Genomic DNA, 19935 nt, shown 5'->3' with positions numbered 1-19935 from the left:
GAGGGAACAACACAACATGAGAACATAACAACTGACATCTCCTGTAGGACATGGCTCAAAGACCATAAAGATCCTTGCGGCATCAAAAAACGAAAATTATACACAGGGCGATACACACTACAGAAGTCTTATACAGACATGATACTGTGAGACTGACATTACCCGTCTTCTACTAGCAATGCTACAGATGTTCCACAACAAACCACTGTGAACGTGACCTATGCCACACAAAAGAATCCATAGAAGCGCCAAAACACAACTCTGCCGACATACAGCCACAGTGGGGAATTGGGGAGTTGCACGAAGGAAAGAAACTACAGGTAACCAAAGGACTACAACACAACTTACATGTAAGACACATCCTCCCGATATCTGGGAACGGACGACGTGCACAAGAAAAGACCACAAGAACGAAGAATACAAAGGCCATGGCAGCACTGATTATATTGGTGATGGTAAGCAAACATGCTTTTGGAACGTCCCATATGCCCCACAGTTATTCAACCGCACTAACGGGTGCACATTAACAGGAACACCGTGGGGATGCAGACCCTGAAATAAGCAGAGGGGAAGGAGGGGAGAGAACTTGATCGCTTCGGGTGAGAACCAAACACAGAGATGGCAATACTCGACAACTATATGCGACTAAACTGTGCTGGAATACACTACCGCAGACAAATACAAATACAACTGCATACATTTTCAAACCTGACAAGAACACAGTCTTCATTGGGGTCTTATTGCAATCAACGGGAATGCTGTGCTTTTCTGTTAAAAAGGGGGAGAGAAGGAACAACACAAGGACAACACAGAACACCGCTTAAAAAAAAATCCACAAGCGGTGAACTATGAAATAAGATTTTTTTTAAAATGACTGTACTGCCTACTCAATGCAAAGATGAAATCAACTCACCTCACCGCGGGCCAATAAAACTCACTACAACTAAAATGTCATCATGAAATCTTTGCAGGTATACCTGCTTTACCTATTCCATGGACAACCAATAAATTACCATCTGCCTTCTACATTGGCAGCGGCAGTCACACTGAAAGACGGAAATATACACCTACAACAAACTTCTCACAACTAATTTCGAACAGCCATCATGGGGGGGGGGGGGGGGGGGCCTTAAAAACACGAGACTTCAGAAACTAGAAAACAAAAAGTTTTGCTACCAAACACATCAGCCAACCCTAACTAACACCACCGGTGGGGAAAAAACAGTGAATGAGTGACAATGTGTATATTTGCCGGAGGTCTGTAGAAGGGGGTTGACTGCAACTTTGAAAAAACACCATCGCACTGAAAACTGCTGGCGTGACACGAGGCGCTCCGTGTACGCTTTCAAAACCATAAAATCAGCTTCCTCGCCGCGTAGCAATGCCTGATGCATTGGATGGCAAATAATCTGATGGAAATATGAAAAAACATCACAAAGTCCTTACACTCAAACGGGCTACCTACCAAACCTGCACAACATACCCACAAAACTTTCTCACGCTTCTTTGGATGGATGACAACTTAACTGAAAATAAGAGCAACTTTTCAGGGCTTGCCGATCTGCCTTTTTCCTCAGTTACAAACTCCCTACCTCAGACTGCTTCGACTCCCTACCGGGGTCCTTGCAGAGATATACGTTTGAACGGTTGGATGCGACTACAAAAATACATTTTACATGGAAACACCTGAAATATTACCTACCTTTACCAAAACTATTCACACTACGGTCACTCATATATGCTTCATGCATCATACATAGTAAATAACGCAGAAAGATGATACTTCAACTGAAGAAAAAAAGAAAACAACATAGATGACCAAAAGTAGAGTGGGTCAATTAATTAATTAATTAATGCATGGATGGAAGATGTGAAATACATATAAGAAGTAGGCTCATTGAGAAACAGGTGATTGGAAGCTGGGAAAAAATGATTCATTAAACTTTTGATACACAGAAAATTTACACAAAACTATTCAACAATACAACACCCTTGCTTAGTGAAGATGGACAAACTTCACCATCACACACACACACACACACAGCTTCACATACTCTGTTGTCAGTTTTATGGTATAAATATCCTACATTGTGTCACAACAATACACAAACACAAACTACTAATGCATTTTTTTTTCAGGCGCACTACAAACCAGAAACACAGATAAACACTAACCCAGCTGTTGCAGTGAAATACTGTCACAGAGAAAATAGACAGGGAACAATCACAACTACCAAGCAGAGAGGAACATGTGTACATTGCAACATCAACAACAACCCTCAGAGGTGCAATACTGAAACACCAAAAAACGGGACTTATGTGAACACGCAGGCAGGCAGGCAGGCAGGCAGGCAGGCAGGCACACAAACACACACACACTCACTCACACACAAGCACACAAGGAGAGATGGCTATCCAATCTATTGTACATGTTGTAAATGGAAACCACAATAACATGCAACTAACAATCACACATTGACAACAGATATGCCACATGCAGTGGCATACGACTGTTTGAATTAACTATTACAAAAAATTCAATGACTGACTAACACTTAGTAAAAATGTATAAGACCACCGTGACATTCCCACACCATACACGTATAAAATACACACAGTAAGTACAAACAGCAAAAGTACACAGGATGGATACACACTATACATAAAAATCACATAGCAAGATCTCATCCAATTACAAAAAAAAAAAAAAAAATGCTGACAGACAAATGCTGTGAACAGGTGATTCCAAGAATGCAGGATCGTAGTCTCCAACGATGACTTTCCATCTTCTCTTCTTCACAGGCACCTACAAGCATTTTCACGTAACAAATGACCCCTTGTAACATCATGTGAGTGAACATTAGTTACATTTTAAACCACGCCATTCGCTCAAAAAACGCAGGGACTGTGCCCACCCCACCCTTAGGCGGTTCAAACGCCTGACCACAAAGGCACCATCAAAAACAGTCTCTGTTGTCCAAAACACAGATGCACACCTGCCACACACACGGCCCTTTCGAGGAAGAGTCACGGTGACACGTGTCTGTGGCACAAAACGCAGATTCATTCGAGACTTAGTCCGATGCTAGGGAGCTCGCTGAAAAGACACCGCTGAGGAGGGACTTCTCCTGCCGGGCCAAAGGCGACATCCACGGTGAGGACGTACCAGACGGGATAGGCAAACAAGCACCTGAAAAACAAGAAAATACGTTACTGCCGTGCATAAACAAACTACTAGATAACAGGACCTGAAACGCTATAAACACGGGAATAAAGCGGCCACATACCCATCCGTGCAAACCACACACCCGTTCCTCAAAACAACAGACACACACATGGAATACTGGATGCTATAAACACAGATAACTATTGCACTAAACGACCGAGCCAACTCTAAAACAATAACAGAACGGAACATACAAGAAACATTCCCTGCAAGTAAACACCATTTGGGGACTGCTTCAGATGCTTGCAGCTCTTACGACACAACATCATCCGTTTGCACATAAATGCAGATGACAGAATTACATCAAACTCCTCACCGATAAGTTGCCCTCCATACAAGCACAGAAGCCAGGGCCAGAAAAAGACACACAGCACACATCACGTGCATGAGGAAAAGTTGCATGCCCCAGAAAACTATTAATTTACGAAATACCAAAACCAGAGCATAACTATAAATCAAATGGGCAGACACATAAACACAAGAGTCAACAATCAGACAAAACCCGTTTGCCTCAGTGGTAGATAGAGCGTCGGTCTGCGGACTGAAAGGTCCCAGGTTCCATTCCGGCCAAAAGCATGTACATTGGTTGCGGGCACATCCCCGGTAGGGCTGTGCAAGAGGAAGATGATTGATATTTCTTAATCGTCAACGTTTCTAGCTCTCTATCCCTCTATCCTCCTCTCGGTAAAAAAAAATCAATAAAATGTACTAAAAATATATATATATATTTTTTTTTAAAAAAAAAAGAGTCAACAATCACAGACGCTACACAATGGACCCAGAACAAACACACCATAAAAACTCAAAGTCACCGTAAACAAACCGCATCGTACGCCAAAGGCCAACACGAGAAATAAAGGAAAATACAGGACTGGGAGTCCTAGGCGCTACAACATCATAAACCATACCTTTGCCGAGGACGTGATGCCATGGCTTCGTGGAGAAACCGCACAGGAAAAAAGCAACCAAACTGAAAACACCCAAAAAAACAGACTAAAAGCAAGCTAAACACATAAAACCGGGACAACACGCACACGTTAACAACTGAAACTCACATCTGCATCTGGAAACTGAGGTAAATGACCGGGCGCTGGACAACAAACACCAGTCACCGAGTGGCAGACTCGGGGGTGGAAACACGGGCCGTCGCACTACAACGGGCAACGCCGACGAATCCCAAACATACATAACCTTTACCCTAACCTCACTCCCACCCTTCAAAAAAAACATTACATGCAAAGAAAAAAAAGTTAAAAAACAATAATAATTATGCAGCATCCAACATCAGACAGACACAAAATGAAGGAGGATACTATCCCTACAGACACAAAATGAAGGAGGATACTATCCCTAAAGCCCACAACACAACCATACAACAACACTCCCATAAATACAAGCAACGCGTGCAAGATGACAACAACAGTTATGACAAGGAAAAAAAGATAGTCAAAACACAACCACCTCACACCTGTCATTTTCAAACTGTGGCCTTTCGGCACATGCCCATCAATCAAACGCAAGCAACGGGACGACAAGAAAGGCACGTACGTCGGCGCACAAATGGCAGACAAAAAAACAAGCGCGAAGGCCAAAACAGAAAAAACTGTAACGAAATGGAACAGGCGCTGCACAAAAAAAGCATGGCAGGCACGGGCGGAGCACCAAGCCTTGCTCCTCGTACACACGCAAAAAGGGATGGGATCGTCAACTTCACGTGCCTGTCATCGACACGGGGACCTGCCCTGGAACTAACGCATGCAAACCTCAGGACTGGCCTAACCGATAGCCTTCTGTCAACACACTTCACTGCGTTCAAATTCTATACACAAAGTGGCCACTTCCCTCCGTCACCACACTTCATTGAATTCGGAGACCTACGACAAGGGGGAAATTCCCACTCTCAACAAACTACATTCAACTCAGATATCACACAAGTGGTCACCTCCCTCTTTCACAAACTCTGAGGACAGAAAAACCTGCAGAACAAAAGGCGCAGGTAGCAGAAAACGGTTTGGTTCAGTGGCAGAGTGTCGCTCTACGGACTGAAAGGTCACAGGTTCCATTCCGGACAAGGGGAGTGTACATTGGTTGAGGGCACATCCCTGGTAGGGGATTTGCAACAGGCAGCTGCTCCATGTTTCTCTCTATACCTCGCTGTCTCTCTCCTTTCCTCTCTGTAAAACATATATATATATAGATTTAAAAAGATAAGAAAGAAAGAAAGAAAGAAAGAAAGGAAGGAAAGGAAAGGAAAGGAAAGGAAAGGAAAGGAAAGGAAAGAAAAGAAAAGAAAAGAAAAGAAAAGAAAAGAAAAGAAAAGAAAAGAAAAGAAAAGAAAAGAAAAGAAAAGAAAAGAAAAGAAAAGAAAGAGGCGCAGGTGGAATCTTTCTTTAATACGGCTAGTAAGCCTAGATCCCACCATCAGGTGGCAAAATCACTCAGCACCCCGCCCAGCAAGAGAAAAAATTACCCAGCAATCACCGGACCCCGCACCCAATGGCTGCCCTTCCCTACCGGAAACCCTGCACAAGCCCCCCGAATGCGGCAGCTAATGAACAGGCCCCTTCAACAAGAGGTAGAAGAGACGGGCACGAGGTGTCCGCCCCCTTTCCCGTGCCCATTCCTCCCCGTGGGGATTGCCTGCTGCTGTGGAAACGCCACCTTGGACAAGCTCAGGACACTGGACAAGGACCGGAAAAAAGCACGCCCCGCTCTCCTCCCCGCAGTTGAGGGAAGACTCCGACCCGGCTCACCCGGCTCACCCGGCAGCGCCGTGCGGACTGGGACTCGGTGCCGGGTCCACCGTGGAGCCCGCCGCGCTCCGCCGCTGCCCTCCGCCCCTTGCGGCGAACCTGGGTGAGTTGCCTACTGGAGGCACTGCCTTCCTTTTCTCTGTGCAATGCCACAATTCCCTGGAGAAAGCTTCAGAGTTAGATAATTGGGCAGAAAGCAAGGAACGGGGAAAAGCAGCCAGACAAATGTGTGCGGGCATGTGAGAAAGCAGGATAGCCAGCCACGCAGGAATAAGACCTGAACTAGGCCTGCTCCCAGAAGGAACTTCCACACACTCCCCCCTGGGGGACTGACTCCCGGGTGCCCTTAAGGGAACCGGAAGGTCTGGGAGAGCAGGGAGGGCATCCCCGAACAACAGCATGCTCCCCCCTCCCCCCCCCCCCCCCCCCCCCCCGGGGAAACTCTTCACGCGGGATAAGTGACGCTCTCGCTCGGAGAGCCCGTAAGGAAGGCCTCCGAGCGGGCCGGCTCCGCCGGACGGAGGCCGTTTCACATCGATGGGTGGGAAAACACGGCATGGAACGGGATTCAATCCCTCCCTCCGGGAGCTCGACCCTGAAGCGGCACGCTGGCGAAAGCGTGCCACAAGATCCCTCCAAACTGCAGGCACACTACAGTGACACCACCCTTAAAAAAAAAAGGAATAATATGAATACTGACAATGATGACATTATTAATATTGACAATGACAGGAAATACAGTGAAAATTAACTAAGCCGTTATACTTAAACGACAGGAAACACACTGAACCCAAAGGACGGCACCGACCGAATGTCAACAGGAGCCAGGGCTTGCTTGAAGGAGGAATACACAGACAGGTAAGGTAAACCAATAAAGGCTCCATGGCCAACCCTCCGCCTTGTGCTCCACATCTCAACTATGCACTGTACCCAGGAAATACGTTCTGTGTTCACCTCCCCCACCTAACTGCATGCTTCCTCTGATAACATCACCCACAGGAGTGACGGGACATAGGGACACAGAAAAAAATGTGACAAGTCTTACACGTGCACAGCACTTCTCACAGACAGGGTAGAAAGCACTGCCACATGTTCCTCACTTGGAAACTTAAATACAGTGGCAAAAATACTTTGCCGAAAAATGATGTTTCAATTTTAAACCTCATAACATAATTTTCCTAGGCCTGGGACCGTACCCTTTAAACATTAACCGCTCAGTTCTGCTTCTGCAAAATAGACCAACATTCCAGTGTCCGGCAGGATGTCATTGGGAATGATCCTGCGGGATGACCACAGTGTTTGGAATAGAATCTTTAGGATCTCAAATTTACAACAATGGAAAATTCCTATGCTTTCAACGGTTGCAATTCCCGAGCGGTAGGACGGTGCAGGGGGACGATTTGGAGACGCTTGCTTTGTTCAGCGCACGATGGCTTTAGGGAGGACGGATGAAGGTTCTGAAAAGGATTACAGGCACAACTTTCTCTTTTTTTTCTTTTTCTTAAGAGCCAGCCTTATGGACACTTAATAGTTATCTCTCTGCTTGCTGGCCTACAGAAAAAACAATGCTGGTCTACCCAATTGACAAGGTGCACCTGGCATGGTTTTGACATGGTGGTGGGCATATCTGCTATCTGGCATACAAGCTCAGACAGCTAAGTTTATCTTCATCACTCCTCAAACGGGCTAAAGAAAACTAAGAAGACCAGCAGAAAAATTCCACTTGGTTGCAGAATGCGGGTTTTCCTTTTCACAAACTTTAAAAATAATTACCTGCCCCTAAAGAGGCGCGGTCGCGTGGACACCGCCTGCGTGTGGTGCTCTCGCATCTATCCTGGACACGGATTTCAATGCATTCTGGGGCTCGACCGCACCACAGAAACGCCAGTGCAGATAGCCAGCGAGTCATCGCGGAGCTGTTAGCAGCTAGGACCAAAAAATACTTCACACCGCATAGCCACTGATCATAATGCATTTCTTTCCCAAAGGCGTATAGCTGACAAGAAAAAGACATATCCGCCACTGATGCTGAGTGACTTCCCTGGACATGCACCCTACAGAGGAACATGAAGCACGACACGCCGCAAGCTCGGAAAACAACACCTGCTGCCTGCGCTGACGGGTGAGTGTCTGTGCCGGAACACAAAACAAACCACGTGCCTACCTGACACTGAGCGTGGGGGAGGGGAGTCAACACTAAGGACGGCTAAAGCATGGCCTCCAGGCAGCACACATACAAACACCTCTGAGATTGGGAACAGGGCCGTGATGCACCATTGGAGGTGCAGTGATTTCATTACGTGGACTGATGGGATGGGGTTGGGACCCTAACAGGGGAAAGGAGTATGGTGAAGTGGGGGAGGGGGGGGGGGCCAAGAAGAAAACCTCCCTGTAAATTTTCCTGGGAACAATGACTAGCGTGAAAGATGCCTGTAAATTGGTGCCTGGTGGGGGACTGGACTGAAATACTAAAGGGATTAAGGTCTCAGCATAACACATACCAGTGGGAAACTAGACGTAAAGATGGTGCAGTCAACATCTCCCAAGCTTACAACACACGCGTTTCAAAGCTTCAGCGCTCTGAGGAACATGCCGGGCATTCCATGGAAGGCAAACCTCAGTAACGCAACCCCTCAACAAAACACAGGAAAAACAAGTGCCGGACACTATGTGTCGCCGCCGCCACCGCCAATGCTACTGCTGCAGAGGACTACTGAGGAATGCTGCCAACTGCTGGAGACTTCATGTGGACTACTGTGGACTGCGGACTACTGAGAACTGCTGCAAACTGCTACAGACTGCTGGAGACTAATGTGGACTGCTGGGGACTACTTAGGATTACTATGTACTACTGAAGACTACTGTGGACTGCTGGGGACTGCTGTGGACTACTGTGGACCGCTGGGGACTACTGGGGACTGCTGGGGACTACTGTGGACTGCTGGGGACTGCTTAGGACTACTGTGGACTGCTGGGGACTGCTTAGGACTACTGTGGACTAATGGGGACTGCTTAGGACTACTGTGGACTAATGGGGACTGCTGGGGACTACTGTGGACTACTGTGGACTGATGGGGACTGCTTAGGACTACTGGGGACTGCTGGGAACTACTTAGGACTACTGTGGACTACTGGGGACTACTGTGGACTACTGAGGACTGCTGTGGACTACTGAGGACTACTGTGGACTACTGAGGACTGGTGTGGACTACTGTGGACTGCTGTGGACTACTGTGGACTACTGTGGACTGGTGTGGACTACTGTGGACTACTGAGGACTGCTGGGGACTGCTGGGGACTACTGTGGACTACTGTGGACTACTGTGGACTATACTACTGAGGACTGCTGGGGACTGCTGGGGACTGCTTAGGACTACTGTGGACTGCTGGGGACTACTGTGGACTACTGAGGACTGCTGGGGACTACTGGGGACTGCTGTGGACTACTGTGGACTACTGTGGACTGCTGTGCACTACTGTGGACTGGTGTGGACTACTGTGGACTACTGAGGACTACTGGGGACTGCTGGGGACTACTGTGGACTGCTGGGGACTGCTTAGGACTACTGTGGACTGCTGGGGACTACTGTGGACTACTGAGGACTGCTGGGGACTACTGGGGACTGCTGTGGACTGCTGTGGACCGGTGTGGACTACTGTGGACTACTGTGGACTACTGTGGACTGGTGTGGACTACTGTGGACTGGTGTGGACTACTGGGGACTGCTGGGGACTACTGTGGACTGCTGGGGACTGCTTAGGACTACTGTGGACTGCTGGGGACTACTGTGGACTACTGAGGACTGCTGGGGACTACTGGGGACTGCTGTGGACTACTGTGGACCGGTGTGGACTACTGTGGACTGCTGTGGACTACTGTGGACTACTGTGGACTGGTGTGGACTACTGTGGACTACTGAGGACTACTGAGGACTGCTGGGGACTGCTGGGGACTACTGTGGACTGCTGGGGACTGCTTAGGACTCCTGTGGACTGGTGTGGACTACTGTGGACTACTGAGGACTGCTGGGGACTGCTGGGGACTACTGTGGACTATACTACTGGGGACTGCTGGGGACTGCTTAGGACTACTGTGGACTGCTGGGGACTACTGTGGACTACTGAGGACTGCTGGGGACTACTGGGGACTGCTGGGAACTACTTAGGACTACTGAGGACTGCTGTGGACTACTGTGGACTACTGAGGACTGCTGGGGACTACTTAGGACTACTGAGGACTGCTGGGGACTACTTAGGACTACTGTGGACTGATGGGGACTACTGGGGACTGCTGGAAACTACTTAGGACTACTGAGGACTGATAGTGACTGATGGATGACAGGAGAAAATTCAAAGTACTTGCGCCTTACTCGGACACCACAGCAATCACTGCTGAACACACTAGCTGGGGGGTGCCATGTACAGAGAGGGAAGGACAGTATGATACTGCTTTGTAATGCCCATTCCCCAGGAGCTCAGGAAATGAGCCATACACCAAAAAAAAACAAACCCCCTGCACGGCCCCTCAAAGGATGACCTCCCCCCAATCCCCTTACCCTGCATGGACCTACCGTGACCCCATCACACTGCTCCACTGCTACCCGTCTGTCCCCATGCCCCCGACCCCACCGCCCTGTCAGTGTCCATGTTTTCTTCGTGCGTGAGCGACTCCGAACATGACACAACGGAGGGAACCACCGTGCATGGCAGGGTGGGCACTGGAAGGGAAAGGACAGAAAAACACATTAAATTTCAGACAATGGGGGCCGAGGGAGGTTGCACAGGTGGGTGAGTGGATGGGGTGGGGTAGGGTGGGTGTGTGCCTGCAACCTGGATGGCTGGATGACTAGGTACGGGTGGGTGGATGGATGGGTGGGTGGATACGGCAAACATATAATGAGCTGGCAAAGGTGCCAGACGGTAGCAGGCAGAATCAATGAGCTGGCAAGAGTGCCAGACGGTAGCAGGCAGAATCAATGAGCTGGCAAAGGTGCCAGACGGTAGCAGGCAGAATCAATGAGCTGGCAAAGGTGCCAGACACTAGCAGGCAGAATCAATGAGCTGACAAGGGTGCCAGACGGTAGCAGGCAGAATCAATGAGCTGGCAAGGGTGCCAGACACTAGCAGGTAGAATCAATGAGCTGGCATGCATGCCAGACACTAGCAGGCAGAATCAATGAGCTGGCAAAGGTGCCAGACACTAGCAGGTAGAATCAATGAGCTGGCATGCATGCCAGACACTAGCAGGCAGAATCAATGAGCTGGCAAAGGTGCCAGACACTAGCAGGTAGAATCAATGAGCTGGCAAAGGTGCCAGACACTAGCAGTTCTACACAATGAGCTGGCATGCATGCCAGACACTAGCAGGCAGAATCAATGAGCTGGCAAAGGTGCCAGACACTAGCAGGTAGAATCAATGAGCTGGCAAAGGTGCCAGACACTAGCAGGTAGAATCAATGAGCTGGCATGCATGCCAGACAGTAGCAGTTCTACACAATGAGCTGGCATGCATACCAGACACTAGCAGGCAGAATCAATGAGCTGGCAAAGGTGCCAGACACTAGCAGGTAGAATCAATGAGCTGGCAAAGGTGCCAGACACTAGCAGGCAGAATCAATGAGCTGGCAAAAGTGCCAGACACTAGCAGGCAGAATCAATGAGCTGGCAAAGGTGCCAGACACTAGCAGGTAGAATCAATGAGCTGGCATGCATGCCAGACAGTAGCAGGTAGAATCAATGAGCTGGCATGCATGCCAGACAGTAGCAGTTCTACACAATGAGCTGGCATGCATGCCAGACACTAGCAGGCAGAATCAATGAGCTGGCAAAGGTGCCAGACACTAGCAGGTAGAATCAATGAGCTGGCATGCATGCCAGACACTAGCAGGTAGAATCAATGAGCTGGCATGCATGCCAGACAGTAGCAGTTCTACACAATGAGCTGGCATGCATGCCAGACACTAGCAGGCAGAATCAATGAGCTGGCAAACGTGCCAGACACTAGCAGGTAGAATCAATGAGCTGGCAAAGGTGCCAGACACTAGCAGGTAGAATCAATGAGCTGGCATGCATGCCAGACAGTAGCAGTTCTACACAATGAGCTGGCATGCATGCCAGACACTAGCAGGCAGAATCAATGAGCTGGCAAACGTGCCAGACACTAGCAGGCAGAATCAATGAGCTGGCAAAGGTGCCAGACGGTAGCAGGCACAATCAATGAGCTGGCAAGAGTGCCAGACACTAGCAGGCAGAATCAATGAGCTGGCAAAGGTGCCAGACACTAGCAGGTAGAATCAATGAGCTGGCATGCATGCCAGACACTAGCAGGCAGAATCAATGAGCTGGCAAAGGTGCCAGACACTAGCAGGCAGAATCAATGAGCTGGCAAAGGTGCCAGACACTAGCAGGCAGAATCAATGAGCTGGCAAAGGTGCCAGACACTAGCAGGTAGAATCAATGAGCTGGCAAAGGTGCCAGACACTAGCAGGCAGAATCAATGAGCTGGCAAAGGTGCCAGACGGTAGCAGGCAGAATCAATGAGCTGGCAAAGGTGCCAGACACTAGCAGGTAGAATCAATGAGCTGGCATGCATGCCAGACAGTAGCAGGTAGAATCAATGAGCTGGCATGCATGCCAGACAGTAGCAGTTCTACACAATGAGCTGGCATGCATACCAGACACTAGCAGGCAGAATCAATGAGCTGGCAAAGGTGCCAGACACTAGCAGGTAGAATCAATGAGCTGGCAAAGGTGCCAGACACTAGCAGGTAGAATCAATGAGCTGGCATGCATGCCAGACAGTAGCAGTTCTACACAATGAGCTGGCATGCATACCAGACACTAGCAGGCAGAATCAATGAGCTGGCAAAGGTGCCAGACACTAGCAGGTAGAATCAATGAGCTGGCAAAGGTGCCAGACACTAGCAGGCAGAATCAATGAGCTGGCAAAGGTGCCAGACGGTAGCAGGCAGAATCAATGAGCTGGCAAAGGTGCCAGACACTAGCAGGTAGAATCAATGAGCTGGCATGCATGCCAGACAGTAGCAGGTAGAATCAATGAGCTGGCATGCATGCCAGACAGTAGCAGTTCTACACAATGAGCTGGCATGCATGCCAGACACTAGCAGGCACAATCAATGAGCTGGCAAAGGTGCCAGACACTAGCAGGTAGAATCAATGAGCTGGCAAAGGTGCCAGACACTAGCAGGCAGAATCAATGAGCTGGCAAAGGTGCCAGACGGTAGCAGGCACAATCAATGAGCTGGCAAAGGTGCCAGACACTAGCAGGTAGAATCAATGAGCTGGCATGCATGCCAGACAGTAGCAGGTAGAATCAATGAGCTGGCATGCATGCCAGACAGTAGCAGTTCTACACAATGAGCTGGCATGCATGCCAGACACTAGCAGGCACAATCAATGAGCTGGCAAAGGTGCCAGACACTAGCAGGTAGAATCAATGAGCTGGCATGCATGCCAGGCAGTAGCAGGTAGAATCAATGAGCTGGCATGCATGCCAGACAGTAGCAAGCCTAATCAATGAGCTGGCAGAGGTGCCAGACAAAAGGAATATCTTGGACAACTGAGACAAAAAGCATGGGGGTCCTCACAAAAACAGATGGGGTTGTGTATCTGCTGGACACAAAAAACACTCATTAAAACAGAGCAAGCGGGACCACGGTAATGAGAGAATACACTAGCACTGATGACACTCATATGTACCTGTCTCCATCCGTGGGGTGGGAAGACTAAGGCATCCATGGGAAACACCATGATTGCGAACAAAGGGAAACATGAAAAGAGTGGAACGCTGCTGACGGCGATAACAAAAACAATGGTGGGCAGGACACCAGGGAACACGAACCAGGAACACTGGAAAGTGTGCCTCTTAGCTACCCAAACCTTCAGGATGAATGTGGGACAACGAGGGAAAACACAAAACTGGACAAAGTCTAAATCCACACACCTTGTCCAACGTTTAGTCCAGGCAAGGGTGCTCTTAAAATTGGGAAACAGGCATGTGGCCACACACACTGACGTCACAGTAAAGTTCATGAGGCGGGTGCAAGCAGCAAGTGAACTAAGGGGAGGAGTGATGGCAGAAGCCTGAGGGGGACACTTTAGTGGAAAACATTGTCCTGGGGATGGGGACGATGAACCAAGGTGGGCACCCTGAACTTCGGTGCTGCGACTCATGCCTTCAAATGACAAGAGTTCGAGTGTTATTTACAGGGAGCACCGCTTTTGAAAAGGACTACACGGGCAGGAATGACGGGGTTGGGAGTGTATGTGAGACCAATACTGGACGTGAATGAGGAATCACACAATAAAACCAGGATTCTGCAAGTGCTCAGACATGGTGGCCTTTCTGTGACGGCAGCAACATAAGGGGTGGAAAGGGGCACTACTTTTGGAAAAATAACCTGACACATTGGGACGGATGCATACTCGTGCATTGCTGGTCAAACAACATGCGCTGTTCACCGCACACTGATAGGCTGAAGTGAAAATGGAAAGTCATGCCATGATTCAAATACTGGATAGCTGCAACAGCTATCAATCATGCCTAGGAAGGCAGAGGACTTTGGGTCCCACACTAGGTACCACGCCCAGGTCACGAAATACACTGACCCAAGGCCTGGCAGCTTCACAGCCTTGTGCAACTCCCGCCGTGTGGATACAGGTCAGCCACCACCAGCTATGACTAACTGCATACAATAAACAGCGTGACTACACAGCATACATACAATAAAATAATAGGATGGAGGGGCTACTGGGCTTACTGCTGACAACCATGATATCCCATTACAAATGATAATGAGCATCCACAGTATACGGATACTTAACCCTATGAAATACCATCCACAAGGGCTCACACCATCTGAGGTGATGAGTAAACACTGCTCCCAAGAAATATAGCAAATAAATGGTACCTGATGGACTCAATTAGGGAAAGGGGCAGTACAAATGCACGGATGGGGGGCTAACAGGACTGAAGTATCAAGTGAACCCTTTTGAAAATACTCCACAGCACCACAAGAGCTTAAACACGTGTGACCAAGGAACACGAAGGGATTTGGCCATACATATTACAGAGATTGACTTCCCCCATGAGGATATAGATCAGCCACCGCCAGGCTGTGCTACCCACCCAGGATGATGCAGAAAGTGGGTGGGGTGGGGCCGCGAATACAATTCTGTAGATGCGCATTGTGGGTAGGAGATACCATGACTACATAAAATAAACAGGCTCGAGGACCTCCTGGGGTTACTACCACATGGCCATGGTGGGATTATAACCATGGTAAATGCAGACACCTACAAGGGCACATACCGTCTTTGAGCCAATGAGTACTGACTTCTCCACAGCAAAACAAATAACCTGTTAGTGAGCAGGACAGACTTCCATGGACTCAATTAGGAGAAGGGGCACTAGATAGGCAAGGGGTGCCTACCAGCACATCCAAAGGATGGTAGCCTGCACTTGGCCCTTTCTCAACTAATCCACACCACATTACAGCACCCCAAGAGCTCAGAGCAATATACACATGGCACAGGGATTCAATGGTTCGTCAGCTCATGCACATATACAAAAAAATATCGCAGACAAGTTTTGGCAGGCAAAGCAACAGCCCTTTAGGGACCTGGATGAGGCCAACAAGGGTACTGCTACCAGCAAACTCACATATGGTGACACAAGGTCATCTAAGTCCAAGTACTGGGATACATGGCCCATACATAGTGCAAATACCCATGAGAAAAAGTGGAAAGAAACTAAGACGAGACACCTCAAGATCCAATAATTAACAGCATAGACTGACAACAGTGGGCTGCACTTACTTGGCTGCACCAACCAAAGGACTTACAATACCATAACAGCTGCATGGTTTCTAGGCTTGAAAATTCAGACATTGAAGGTGAAACCCTCCATGAGTGCGTCACTATATTTAACACATCATGGGATTGGGTGGTACGGAAGGAGGGGTTCGTGACAGCAACAGGAATAATGCACCAATCACAGTAACCTATGTGTTCCACATGGGAAGGGAAACACAACCTGGGCGCTCGATGTCAAACCCTTGCTCCTAAAATGAACTGAATGCAGGATTACTGTCCCTTTAGCAGTTTCACAACGGGTCCATATTTTGACAGGCACGCTAAAGCAGTAAAGACTGTCCAGCAGGAAAGGGGTGGGTACAGGACACTATCTACTGCATTTCCCAGACACTAGAGCTGGACATGCATGAGTCAGCACACAACGGAAATGATTCTAGGATGGCTTTCACATGTGGGCCTTGGTGTGAGGGCAGCACCACAAGGAGGTGAGCAAAGGAGCGCTACTTTTTGGAAAAACCGGCGCTGGCACATTGCAAGCCGGACAACGCACCTTTGTAAAAATACACATGTGGACGCTTGACTGCACACTGATAGGCTGCAGTGGAAACAATGGTACGGGGATGGCATCGTTCAGTTACTGGACAGAGACATCAGCTACCGGTCAGGGAGACGGAGAGCTTTGGTTACCAAGCTACACGGCACACCCACACGACCAAACACACATCCCAGGGCCTTTTTTGCACATCTTTGGGGACCTCCCCACCACGAAAATACAGGTCAGTCACCATCAGGCTGTGCTGCACAGGATAATGCAGTCGGGAACAGGGGCCACCAAACTGTGACTGCACGTGATGTGAGAGGCAGTTGGGAAAAATAACCACATGAAATGAACATAACCTGGACAGGCTCCCAGGGTTGCTAAGGACAGGCATTCCTGACATGGCAATACAAAAAAACAATGGTCAGCCAGGGAATGTGAATGTAAAACTAGGGAATTACACCATATGCAAGGGTCTGATAGAGATGGAATAAGGTAGGGAAAGGGGAAGTACAAACACGGGTTGCTTGCAGGATATGCACAGAATCGCATGAAGTTTTCAAGTTAGCACTTATTCAAAAACTCTGCACCTGACAATCCACATACTATACATTAAACTTAAAGATGATGAGCCATGCAACAGGGAGGGGTGTGGACATACGTGGATGGCACAGGGATTAAAAGGGACAATAAATGCTGCTCAGAAAATGCACATATAGCAGAAACCGGTTTGGATCAGTAGATAGAGCGTCAGCCTAGGGACTGAAGGGTCCCAGGTTCGATTCCGCTCAGGGGCATGTACATTGCTTGCGGGAACATCACCGGTAGGGGGTGTGCAAGAGGAACCTGGTCGATGTTTCTCTCTAATCGATGTTTCTAACTATCGATTCCTCTCTCTTCCTCTCTATAAAAAAAAAAAAAATCAATAAAACTTTTTTTTAATGAACATATATAAAAAACTCACAAGGAGGTTTTCACATGGGGAAATAAAAATAAAACCTTTAAGGGAACACAGTGAGGCCAAAAAAGGTGCAAAAATGAAAAAAAAAATGAAAGGGTGGGAAGGCTATTGCAAACCATGGTGCTGCAACGAGCTGGTGCTGTGCATAAAACTCAAACTTGTGGAATAAATGGGCTATGCATTGTGTTGTTCAATGAGATCCCTCATGAGATGAAGTGCACTCCGTGATGAGATAACTTGCAATTCCAATACTCGGCGGCACAGAAGGCCAACAGCAGGCTGCACGCTTATATGTACCTTGTCATTCAGACATTGCATACTGGCATACCTGACACCAATACATAGGGTACATGAAAAAATAACAAAATCCCCAAACTGTAAAACATATGGCTTATAGCACGCTGTAGGAAAACACTATTCCAATCTCACATACCATAGTCCACGCCCTCTCACAGCTGTCCATCTCCTGCACTGTCAACCCTTAAAACCTTAAAGCACTGTGGCTGAAAACAAACTCAACGGACCCTGCCACCCACCCACCAAACGATGAATTCCATACACGGGTGCATTCACACATTTCTGAAAAACAAGACACACAGGAAAAGGGAATGCTCCTCACGATTGCAACGGGCATGGGCAAGTGCGGGGCCGTGGCCTCAAGTGCCCACTAGAACACGTACAAGAGCTCATCATAACACATTCAAAAAGGACATTTGAACATGACCACACACAAGCAATGCTAGTAAGCATAGCCGCTGAAAAACCATAGCCACTTTGGGACATACATTACATACTACATAGATTCAAAATACAATTTAAAAAAGATGGTTACTTAAAGTTGGTTTCCGTCAACATTTCTTTAGATGAAAACCTCACATGACTTAACCTGCCAATGTCGACATACATGGCACAACGTGGCGGAGCAAAATGGCATGCCTCGGTGATGTGTTTTAGAAAGAATATCAGGGTTCATGGACATACACACACTGACGTTACCTTGTGCTCATCCTATGATCAACAACGGCAGCGTTGAAGGGAGCGGAGGCCGCATACAAAGCCAAGGGTCAAGTGGATACTCAGGGACGTTGCCTAAGCAATGGAGACCGCAGGTGCGCGGCCTAAACCTTCCTCGTCCTGATGCTAACGCTGCTCCTCCGTCCACGGAAATCTCTCCATCTGGAACACATTGCATCAATAAATATATCAACCATAAACTTCCACAAGCGCTCCAAAAATCAACAGTGGCTTCAAAAAATATCATTCCACAATCACAGTGAAATTAAAATAAATAAAAAATACAGAGATACATTACACACGTGTATCTTTTCAAAAATTTTCTTAAAAACGCGTCCTAAAAATTTTTTAAATACAAACATGAACGAAAAAGAGACGGAAAACACAAACACATGAACATACAACAAAAACTTGCTTGAAAATAACTTAAATCTGCAACGTTGAAATCCATGATACTAAAAAACATGGACAATGGTCGTGGAGGAAAAATGGCCAAGGACAACCATCATTATTACAAGAACCATTTAAAAAAAAAAAAAAAAAAGGACTGATGACACATCATACGAAAATATGGTTTCTCTTTTTCTCGGGGGCACCATTCAGTGGCTGTGACGGTCACAATTTAAAAATGCACACGGGACCCCTTCCCATGACCATCCCCATCCGACACTTCAAAAATCTCAAACTAACTCAAGAAATTTATACACAAACACGTGCCACAACACAAGATATCGGAATACAACAACACTTACGATTACCTTCACGCTGCTACGCACAATCCTTTTCCATGGACAACCTGCAGCTTCATTCTTTTCAGGCTTCACACAGTCACTACACGGGCCTTGCACAAAAAGAGCCATGTCCCACCCATGCTCACTTGTCCGGGAAGATGGATGGCCATCCTTTATTGGGAGAAAGTGGCACTTCTGAGGGAGAGAAAACATAGGTCACATGAAATAATAACAACAAAGACATCAACAATATCACCATGCTTTCCTTCGATCACGGACGTACTACGCACATACACACAAACAGGGAAAACGCACGGCTAGGGTTCACGCTCCACACACAAACCTGGCACCTCATCCGCCGCTGGAGCCATCACAGGGAAAAAATACGACACGGATACCGAGTCATACACCACACAAATGCTATAGGCATGCAACGCTCTCGGCATGCATGTCTAAAAAAATAACAGGTGCTCTGCAAAAAATACACATTCACTTTCACAAAAGAGTTCAAAAAAATGGCCCAAAAACTTAATAAATCCATGACAAACTCAACTAATCACAAACTATGCAGACACCAGGGAAACCACCAGGAACACCCATGATGTGATACACACTCAATACTTCTAAAAACATTGCATAGCAGCTAACAAGAGAAAAAATACATTGCCAACACGGGCAAAAAACATGGCCTAAAATACATTTCCAAAACGGGCAAAGAACATGTCCTGAAATCCAAACTATGGATCACGTGCACACAAGATAAAACAATCAACAGGTGGCACTCGCTTTATCACATGCATCTGCTCAAAAGGTAACATCTTCACACTTCCAGAACACAACACCCAGGACACACAAACACACTCCATGACAAAAAACTA

General features: G+C 47.7%; 1 long non-coding RNA gene across 1 annotated transcript; it reads right to left on the bottom strand.

The window, feature by feature from the left end:
• Positions 1-2761: 2761 nt before the first annotated feature.
• On the bottom strand, positions 2762-19214 carry LOC311610016. Its single transcript, XR_014792891.1, has 3 exons — positions 19085-19214; positions 18309-18488; positions 2762-3190 (listed from the first exon to the last, which is right to left on the bottom strand). It is a non-coding gene; the product is annotated as an uncharacterized lncRNA (long non-coding RNA).
• Between the last annotated feature and the right edge of the window lie 721 nt (positions 19215-19935).

Source organism: Pipistrellus hanaki, assembly GCF_964339955.1.
Source record: "Pipistrellus hanaki genome assembly, chromosome: 15".
NCBI classification, from domain to species: Eukaryota; Metazoa; Chordata; class Mammalia; order Chiroptera; family Vespertilionidae; genus Pipistrellus; species Pipistrellus hanaki.
The sequence above is the reverse complement of the archived record's forward strand: the minus strand, read 5'-3'. Positions and strand labels throughout refer to the sequence as shown.